Genomic DNA, 11,543 nt, shown 5'->3' with positions numbered 1-11,543 from the left:
CCGACATGGTCAATAAACAAACAAAAATCTTTACAAGTTTGCTACCCTAACAAAGCGTATGGTAAATCAGTATCAATTATAAAAAACTTAACTGAGTTAACAATTTCGCCTATCTTAAGGGGAAACTCACAAATTTCATTAAGTGTTAAATGTCCTTTCGTTTGAGTAGCATTTAATTCTTCCCATTTTTTAATAGGAATATTTAATTTCAACACCAAATCTTTTGGTATTATATTCAATGTTGACCCGGTATCAATTTTCAATAATATCTCTTTGTTTACATTTTTATTTTATTTTGGTTTTGGACGTCCCTTTAGGTATTTATTTTCCATTTCATATCCGTTCATGTATTTATTTTCCACTTGATACCCGGATATTATTAATTGCTATTGCTTATTTGTCATAGTTTGAACGTTCACTTCAACCACATTTTTAGGGTTGTTTACACACAAGGAGCCCATGTGAAATTGATTCAAAAGTCCTTTTTTCGAGCAATATTTACATTGATTTATTGGGATCTCCTGTGTTGTATGATATACTTTGGGTTTTGTCACATTTGGGGTTACACTTTTATTTTTATGACAAGCCGAAGCTTTATGTCCTGGTGCATTACACTTAAAGCACTTAATGTCATATTTTGGGTTTTCTATTTTTTTCATATATAGTCCCTTATTATTTTAAAAATTTATTTTTGTCTACGCCACTCTTAATTTTTTCATTAAGTTTTTGTTTAAATTCAAAAAGATTATTGACTCCATAAAAAATTGATTTATTATTTGTTTGGTCTGGTATTACTTGAATTATGTAAGTCATCAATATCACTTTGAGTAGCAATTTCTTTCATTTTAAGGAAATACTCTTGAAGATTTTCATTGTATCTTTGCTTTCTTTTTTGCAACATTGCACGAATTTCTGCACTATTGCAATTAAGTCCAAATTCTTCAAGCAAAAGATTTTTTAATTTTTCGTATGAATTTAAACAAGTTTCACTTCTAATTAAGGTTAATGCATTAAATCTTTAACATCTTTTTGCAAATAAAAATTTTTGCATATCAGACAATTTAAATAAATTTGCATGAGTTTCAAAATTTTCAAACCAAGAATTAATATTTTTATGTTCATTTCCCTTAAAATTAGGAGTCACTGCTTCAATGTCAGAAAAATTAACTATTAATTTTGTTTCTGTTTCTCTATTTACATCATTATTAGAATTTTGACTATAGGATACCATATCTTTATCAACACTAACTTTTGTACAGATAGAATTTAAATTAACTTGTGTAAATTGATTTACATAAGTTTTAATGGGTAAATGTGGTTCAAAATCAGTTTGAGTTTGTTTACATTCAAACTGACTAGTTTCCTCCTCATCTTCAGAGGGATTTTCAATTGCTATGGAATTTTTTAAATAATCAAAATCACATAAACAAGTTAAAATATGTTTTGCAATTTCATTCTTATTTCCCTCACTGGAAATATTAAGAATGTCTGTAATTTTGACTAATTCTGAAAAATCAAAAGTATTACAATATGTGGATATTCAGTTTGTTTGAAAATTCATCATCGTTAGGTTCAAAGGAAAATTCTGAAAAACTTAGTATTTTGTTACGATTTAATCGTGAAAAATCATTAGGAAATAAAAGTTTAAATAATAACTTAATTTTGTTTGCGGTCACTAATTTAATCGAAGTTTGAACCACATTTATTTCCTCCAAAAACATTTTAAATGCACTATCAATTCAATATTATATCAAAATTCAAAAAAGCAATGTAAACATAAGCAAACTCTATTCAATTATTCATAATAAGAAATTTAGGTCACTTGACCTACGTAATCATAAAATTATCACTACTAATTACGAAGGAAAAAAAATGCATTCTTTTGGAATTAATTTTCTTTTTTCTTTTCCTTCTTCACATGTATCGGTGTTAAAAAAAATATCACTCGATTTTAGCACTGGTGTGCTTCATCACTTTACCAACAGGTATTTTAGAACACCGAGAAGCAAATTTTTGCAGGTCATTTTATACTCACACGTATTCGGGATTTTCACACGCGCATGGCACTTTCACTTGAAATTGTTCACCAACACACATTCTTAATCACTAGGTGCCGAATCAATACCATGGATGATGTTTCTTCCAATTTAGATGGAAAAAATTTCAGACATCAAACGGTTTATGGATGAGACAAGCTCGATCAAACTTTCTTCCGATAACGGCGAGGTATAGGAAGAGGTACAGGTAGAGAAACGGACGGGATGGGATCATCCTTCCTTCAACTTTTTCCCGGGGTCAGGAATGGGAACCTTCGACAATTCAGCACTATCAGCCATAGTTAGGTTTAAGATTCAACTTGATTGAAATGCGTAATAGTTTCTTTCAAAGGGTTTCCTCCTCGAAGCCTACATCCTGCTAGGCTTGTAATAACAGGGCAACAACCCCGTTATTTTGGTAGTGTTTTTAATTTACATTTGTAGAAATAATAAGCCGATAGACTTTAACAGGCTTTATTTACTGGAGTATGGTCTAAACAGAAGTCTCACCCCCTCTCCCAGCTGGAGGGGGGTGAACTAATATCAAGACAGTAGTGGCGAGGGTTATGTTGACAACATCGTACAGCAAAAGACACGCAAAAACAATTGCTCTTGCATTATATACTAATGGACAAAAAGGTGAAAAGGCTCAAATCGTACATACTTTGTAACTCTACGCATCATCGATAATCATTTAATGCTTCCTAATATGGAAGTGAAAGAGGGACAAGATTCTAAAAATAACTCCTCCTTTGAAATATAAATCTAATTATAATTCAATGGTATGTTTACATCCTGGAAGTCCCAAAATAGAATTTCTACACCTATTCTTTACCAAAGACATTTTATGAAAACAAAAGAGTTTTAATGTTGTTATTAATACAAAAGTATTTATAATTTTTGTAATGCATATATATATATGTAATGTTAAAACAATTATATATTAAATATAATCCATAAATAGAGCATTTATCCAACGCGCAAACGTTTAAAAACCTTTCCCACAAGAAAGTAATAATATTGATCTAATTATCTCAAAAAATGTGATGATGTGGCTTTAGCAGCTTGGGAAATTGATCAGTCCCACGCTACTGAGACCCATTAACATTTAAATAAATTGTCCAGAAAGATATAAAAACCCTCTTTCCAAGGTCAAATGTGTTATTCTATACCTATCCACCATCATGTAAGGTTGTCATTCTGGGGCTCTGGCCCTTACTTTAATAAAATTATATTATGATTCCCGTATTTTCCTGTATCTTTTTCAAGAAGCACCGGCCACACTACGAACTTACAATGTTTAGGCTTTCAAAGCGTAACAGATATATATATATATATATACCCATAAGCAGAATATTTTCACATGTTCTGCAAGCATTTCACAGCAAAAAAAAGTCAACTTTACATTAAAATACTATATTTTCACTTATTAATGAAGTACAAAATTTTGTTAAGGACGATGATGATGATGAATTATTAATAAAATGCCTATGATATGAAGGTCCGAACATTAAAATAAGGGCAGCCTTAAAACTGTTTCGAAGGGACAAGTGCCCAGATGGTGCTCAATTTGCAAACACAAACATTAGCTGGTCTGTTGTTCCAACAACTTCATCTCCATCAAAAGCATTTGGTCTTTTAGAAACAATTCTGTCAATCGTGGATCCCCACGATTCTCAAATTGCTTCTGAAATGGGAATGAAAAAATTTAAAGTACAACTTTATGAAATTGGATATCTCTGAATTTAATTTTTTACGGCTTGCTTTAGAAGCTCTCTTGATAAAAATGGTGATCTATTTCTCCTGCTGCCTGCTAAAAACTGATACACCCACTTCATAAAAATGTTATAGCCAAAAGCTAATTAATTAATTTCCTCCTCAGAATGGCAAAGTTAGATTACTGATAAATGTGCTGAAATTTGTGCATGGTGTCAAATGTTCCTCTTCTAAAGCAACATCATTCCTGGGAAAAGCAGCAAGTGGTCAAAGCTAAAGAGGATTTTCATTCGTTTAATGACAATATCAATGTTTTCCGCTTTTTCAAAATATATTGTATATTGCTCCAACATGGAATTAATGCAGATTATCATTTGCATTGCATCTGAGGAAAATATAGAAAGCTCAGAATTATTTAAGACGGAGCGCAGTCTTTTGGAGCTAGCAGGCAAATCTGGCAGAGGAACTTCTTGAAACATACTTTCTGACTGAGGTGGGAGGAAATATTCTGCAAAATTATGAGCCTTTAAACATTCTGGTCATTATGGTCTACAAAAAAAATGTATGAGATTAGGGTTGGGAATTATTCTGCTAGGCTACCGGAGGCAGATGGGCGGGGGGGGGGGTTCGCAGGAAAATGCTGTCAGTTACTCAAGATAGAAATTGTTCTGCAGGACTTTGTTCTGCGACGTACGTCACAGTTTTAGGCACTTTCTGCTTCTGGGTATATATATATATTTATGTATATATACATTTTGTATATATATATATATATGTATATAAATATATATATATATATATATATATATATATATATATATATATATATATATATATATATATATATATATATATATATATATATATATATATATATATATATATATATATATATATATATATATATATATATATATGTATGTATATATACATTTTGTATATATATATATATATATGTACATAAATATATATTTATATATATACAGATATATTACAAACTAACAAATTCAATTGAGATTTTGATAAAATAAGCTTATTTTTTTTAAAACTAACGGAAAATAATATTACGGCGAACGCTAGATAATATTAGTTTGCATAGAATCTAATATTGTATAATGCAGAGCAAACAGCGACCTCTTGTATCTTTCTAATATTAGAAGTTGTGCAAGATAACGTTAGATTTTACCGATTTTCTGATGTTACCTAATATTAGGTGCTACTTGGGTATATACTCATTAATAAATTGTGTTTTGTTAAATAGTCTTTTATTTTTCAAATGTTATTAATATTACTCAATGTTTTGCTTCCAGCTACAGATCTCAGACGTTTTGAGGCCAAGAGCTTGTGGAAAAATTTGGGAAGGTCCTGGCTACAGTCACTGATTGGGAAGGACGAAAACCTAAGATAATTGACGTGACCTATTCTTTGGACTTGGAGACCCAAGAATGTGCCAATTTGTTTAACTAATTCAAATAAAATATTCATAGCTACTTTTTGTTTTATTCCTCTGCCTTCACACCTTCTGTATTACAAAGCACATTCATATCAGAAGGGCAAATTTTATTAAACCCGTAATATTACAATATTTTTTGAGTTTTTAGTGCTGTTGTGCAATATATTAAATTACTAATTTTCATTGACTGAATCCTGTCTGAAGATCAAATGTGCATTGCCAGTGCTAAAAGTTAAGAAAACTAATTTGCATACATGTAAAATGTCGTTATTTTAAAACAAGTACATAGTCCTTGATTTTGATTTATAAATCCTAGTTGAGATGAAAATAATTATCATGACTTACATTAATATTCACTTCTTACATTCCATCTGCAGTGCTCACACTTATTCCCATTCACCTATTTTTCACTTATTATATTTTTAATTTTTTTATTATTTCTTAATTATATATATTTTTTTTTTGGAAACTGATTAAAAATATTTTTGAGTGCTTATTTTTTGTTGAAAAATCTGGCTATGCGCCCTGTACTTTGAAAGTATGACTTAAATACTTGCAAATATTTTATTCTAAGGCAATGTTAAAAACAATATGAAATCTTTGCTTACTTTGCAGAATGCTTATTGTTAAATAGACAAAGACTGAGCAGTACATGTAGCCCTTTTTAAGATATCTGAAGATAATTTAAGATATCTGATAAGATATATTATCAAATTTTGCGCAATATAATTCGATGGATTTTTTTTTACTCATTATAAATCCAATTAATCGAATCTGTAACTGTACAGCCTGGAGTGCAATTAGCGAAATAAAATTTGAAGTGCAATTAGCGAAATAAAATTTGAAGTGCAATTAGCGAAATAAAATAATTAACAGACATGTACCTATTTCCTACAATACCCGTCAATTTTTTTTTAAATAACGTATCAAAATCACCGATCGGCGTTCTGCCGCTTCTTTAAATGCTTATTAATATTTGTTGTACTGATAACGTTATGAAAATATTCATCGACATTCTACTGTATCTGTAGACGCCGTGGAATATGTTTTTTTTCAAACTCGACATTCTACAGCGTTATTGAAATATCGATCCATAACAATTTTACAATGTCGTACAATATTAAAAAAATCTGATGTTTTTACATGGATCTATGTTTTGGAACAACATCGGTCGACGTCGTAAGCGAAGTTTTTTCGAGATCGATCGATATTGAGTGCTACTTCTTAGGTTACGAGATCATGAATCACAATTAATGCATCTGTATATTGATTCAAATCGGAAGGAAGTCCTTCATGAAAAACAGCATTAGGCATCTCATCATATAATTTTTGATAACCGCCATAACACCATACTACGTGTTTTGGAAAAGGCTGTATCATTTGGTTTTCAATCACTTTTTTAATGAAATAACTTTTACCACTACCTGCAGGGACCAGCGAGGACAGCTGTAAAGGAATGTTTGAATTTCAAAAGATCCATGATGAATGAAAAACTTTAATCTCGTCACCTCTATGTATCGTTATCTCTTATCACTACATCATGAGTTCAATCCTCAGCATTAATTATATTTAAATTAAATAATAAGCTTGGCTTAACCCCGTCCCGCCTCCGGTGGGAGGCATCCGGGGATACTGGTTACCCGAAGTGAATGTTCGTGACTGCTCAATAGGAAGAGTTTCTTGGGAGAGTGTCTGGCAACGAGAAGATGGCAGCACGTCTCGTCGAGGGTTGGCCCGCAGACCTAAAGCATCCCCTCCAAGGAAGTGGGGTGGGAGCACGGGTGTACAGAACGAGTATAATTGGTTGAGTTCCTGATTTATTGAGATGGGGGCAAGTAGGCGCTAGGCCGGTCTGGTCGCCACACGCGCAGAGCAGCCAATTTATTTAAATTCAAGTAAAGTTACATGGCATGGATACAGTTCACAGATGTAGAGAATCCCAGGCGCAAATACAATATCAAGTGCTAACAGAAGTAGAGATGATCCATTGAACAAACATAATGTAGTTTTTACAAGTGAAAGATGATAAATATAATGGCAACTATGAACAGAAGTAAAGATGATCAGTACAACAGACATAATATGGTTTTTACAGGTGAGTGAAGGGGTTGTACGACGCAACCACACTTCTCAGTGAGCAATTATAGCAATTACAATAATAAGTTGAGACAGATGCAATGATGATGATTACAGTGGAAAGCATGAACAGAAGTAAAGATGATCAGTTCAACAGACATAAGTTAACTTTGCGATGTTCCATAAGGCAATGTCTGATTGACATAAAATCCGTCTAATTGCCATGATAATAAATACAGTGGTTGGTTGAAACAAATTTAAAGATGGTAAATACAATGGGAATTATGAACTGAGACAAAGATGGTCAGGTCAATACAGCAAAAATAATGTGATTTTACAAGTGAATAAGGGGGTTGTGTGACACTGCAACAGTGCCCAGTAAGCAAGTATAATATTTACAGGAGAATGTTGAAACAGATGTGAAGATGATGGGTACGGTGGTAAGCATGAACAGAAGTAAAGATGATCGATTACACAAACAAAATATGGTTTTTATATGGGGGGGTTGTGTGACGAATCTACGGTTTTCAATAAGGTAAGGTCTAATTGGCATTATATCCGCGAACTGTAGCAAGATTTCGATCTGTGTAGTGATTGTAATGAATAATAATTTGACGACTGTGAGAAGTGTTATCTGTCGATGATTTCCGGCGTGTGTCTCTCGAAGTGTGACTTGATTATTTCAGTGATTCCCTGTTTGATCTGTTTGTTTCTCCAATTTTGTCTCAATTGTTCGTAATTGAACCCGGCAGAGAAGAAGCCTGTTCTTATGGTTTGGTATTCGGGGCATCTGATTAGTATGTGGTCCAGATTATCGGTGGTGCTACATGAGGGGCAGTTAGGATCTTTATGATGAAAGCGGGCCTGATAGGTGTGCTGGGTACCGTGATCTGTTAAGAATTGGTTGAGATAAAAATTACTGTTTAATGTTCTTGGGTTTACGTTTTTAATTAGATTATAAGTGTGTCGACCCTGTTCATGTTCTTCATCCCAAATTAAATAATAAAATAGATTTAAAGTTATTTCTAACATTCCCACATAGATGGCGCCACTAAAGTAAAAGCATGTGCATGATATCATTTATTTATTATGTAATAATTAACAGGTGTATGATCAGTACCGTTGCCATCCAGAGAAAGTTATAATAGCATTCAGAGGGGCAGAAATAATTATTTAATAACTGTCAAAGGTTAAGTGAAAATGTATCGATGAAACTGTAGGATGTTATCGATATCAAATCCTTTTCATTCATACACGTGTTCAGAATACAAAAAAGTCCCGCAGTGGACTGATCGTTAAGACACGGTTCCCAGCAGATCACCGAAGTCAAGCATCACTGGCTGCGGTCAGTGTGCGGGTGGGTGACCCCTTGGATCAGTCTGCGTAGGGACCGAGGGTGTGTGGTATTGGTCCTCGTTAAACTGTTCTACCGTAAAGTGCTCGACTTCGCGAGCAGGTCGTCGGGCTACCGAAGCGGGGGTGCCATCCCCTCTGCAGAGGATCAAAATTGTGATGCCATGTCTTCTGATCATCCTCAGGGATGCTTCCCAGACCGTCGCCGCCAATAGCCCATTGTGCAGCTCTAGTGCGACGTAGATGAACTACAACTACAACAATCAGAATACAAAAGTTTAACTTATTTACACATATCTTAGCAAACATTCGTAGGTCAGTGGTTATGATATCCAACTACTGACCCACGAAGGCCTTTCGATTGGCGTGAGTTCGATCCTCAGCCTTATTTATAGTTAATAAATAGTAAAATAGATTTAAATATTAAAATAGATTCAAAGTTATTTTATTTCTAACATTCCTACATAGATGGCGCCACTAGAGTAAAAGCATGTGTATGATATTAATTTATTATGTAATAAAAGATGACATCATTACTTTATAATATACGATTTCACCCTAAAATAACAAAGTTTATAAGTATTGCCATCCTTAAAAACTAATATTAAAAAAAATAAGTGCTGCCACTCTAAAAAAACTAATAAATTAAATAATTAACGGAAATCGAAACTAAAATCAACACTACAGGCTGGCAGAAACAAGCATACGGGTAGCAATAAGCAACTTCCGGTTTACGACGTCACTTGCGTCCCCTATAGTGGGGCGCCTACTACTTATGTTCACGAGTTTCCAGAATGCTTATTATGTATCAAACATGGAAATGGTTAAATTTTCTATTAAAGAGGCATAGACTTAGCATGTAACTCTTCTCGAGATATCCTAGACAAATTTTGCACAAAATAAATCTGAAGGATTTTTTGACTCCTTATAAATCTAATGAATCGAATCTGCAACTGCATTGTGCAGCCTGGAGTGCAAAAGTTTATAAAATACAGATTAATAAACATGTATATATATCCTACAACACCCTTGAAATTTTTTTTTCAAATAACGTATCAAAATTATCGATCGTCGTTCTGCCGCATCTTTAAATGCTTATTAATATTTGTTATACGAATAACGTTATGAAAATATTCATCGGCATTCTACTGTATCTATACGTAAACGCCGTGGAATATGGTTTTTTCAAACTCGACATTCTACGGCGTTATTGAGATATCGATCTATATATCAATTTTACAATGTCGTACAATATAAAAAAAATCTGACCTTTTTACATAGATCGATGTTTCGGAACAACATCGATCTACTTCGTAAGTGAAGTTTTTTCGAGATCGATCGATATAGAGTGCTACTTGGGATGTCAACGACTTACATCCTTTAACTCCATCTTTATTTCTGCAAGAAATCCGATTTGGAAGTTTACCTGAACTAGACGTATATGATTCAGCACATCTGAATAAACGCTTCCGCTATCGCCAGAAATTAAACGAAGATATAATGAAAAGTTTCCATATTGAGTACTTGGTTCAATTGAAAAATTATTCAAAAAACAAACTCTCCACCACCCTTAAAGTTGGCCAAATTGTTCTTGTAGGAAATGACAATGCTAAAAGATTAGACTGGCATTTGACTAAAATACTGGAACTTTATCCTGGAGTTGATAGAAACTCTCGTGCTGCACGAATGAAAACTATGAATGGAGAACTTGTTCGACCATACCAAAGACTTTATCCATTGGAAGTAGAAGATGAAAAGAGATCCTCCCTGATTGAAGAGTCAGCATCAATGGAGACATCGAATCCGAACTGTCAAGAACAAAAAACCTGATGTGGCAGGGTAGTAAAACTTGTTCGGAGATTCGGACTGTGACTTTATACACTAATGTGACTCTAGTTGCGTACCTTCCTTTATGTTTTTTCAAGTACGCAAGGTGTCGGAAATGTAACCGAACAGAACTTTCCTAACGCATGCGCGATAGGAGTTGTTATCACTCACTAAAAGCAGCATGTCAGTCGCCAACTATAGTTACAAAAATGTTCCACTAGAGTAGAACATTTTTGTAATTTACTTATGTTATTAAATATACAAATGTTTTTCAGATCGTTTATTATTTGTTAAGAAATCTTTTACAGGCCCCGGCGTCAAAGAAACCAAGAAAGGGTTAAGTTTACCTTTTATATATCATTTATAAACTATTGTTTACATTTCGAAAGCAAAAGTTATAAAATGAAATGATACGAGCTGCTTTTGTGGTCTTAGAACCTTAATTAAAAGAAAAAAGAAGGAAGTGCTGAAATGGGGAAAGTGAAGGAAGTGCTCGCCATTCCATTTTAATGATCTGAAAGTTACCATAAATTCATTCGAAAACAAAAATAGTCTCTTTCGAATGATCTGAAACATTATGCCACAAACATTTAATAAAATACGCAACGTTAAAAATTAAGAAGAAAAAATATGGGAACTTACCGACCCAATATTATTATCCACAGCTGGGTAAGTAGACTGGATAATTTAGCTAAGCATTCACACACCAGCCCGATGTGTCCAAAGAGTCAGGGAGGTTAAGGGTGTACAATTTCATAACCAACAGCATGATTGTGGGAATGTGGTTAGCATTGCGCAAATGCCTCCTTTACATTTCAGACAAGCAGTTGCCCTTTGATCTAAAGTTGGGTGAGCTTCAGGTCGTCACAAAGAATTGAATCACAGTCCTTCCCTGTGGATGTTATGTGGTTTGGTAAGTGAACCCTTATTAGGATGTCGTTTGCCACCACAGGATATTAACGAGTAATAATACTCCTAATCTGGAATGCCAGCTTGCCTCCACAAGAGAACACTATGGTATGTGGCATAGGGCAGGTGTCAAGCCTAATCATGCATTTTAAATGGCGATTTACTATTAGATG

The sequence above is a fragment of the Parasteatoda tepidariorum genome, chromosome 12 (genome assembly GCF_982258835.1).
Source record: "Parasteatoda tepidariorum strain Cologne lab strain chromosome 12, Ptep-v5.0, whole genome shotgun sequence".
Taxonomy (NCBI): Eukaryota; Metazoa; Arthropoda; class Arachnida; order Araneae; family Theridiidae; genus Parasteatoda; species Parasteatoda tepidariorum.
Note: the sequence above shows the minus strand (reverse complement) of the source record.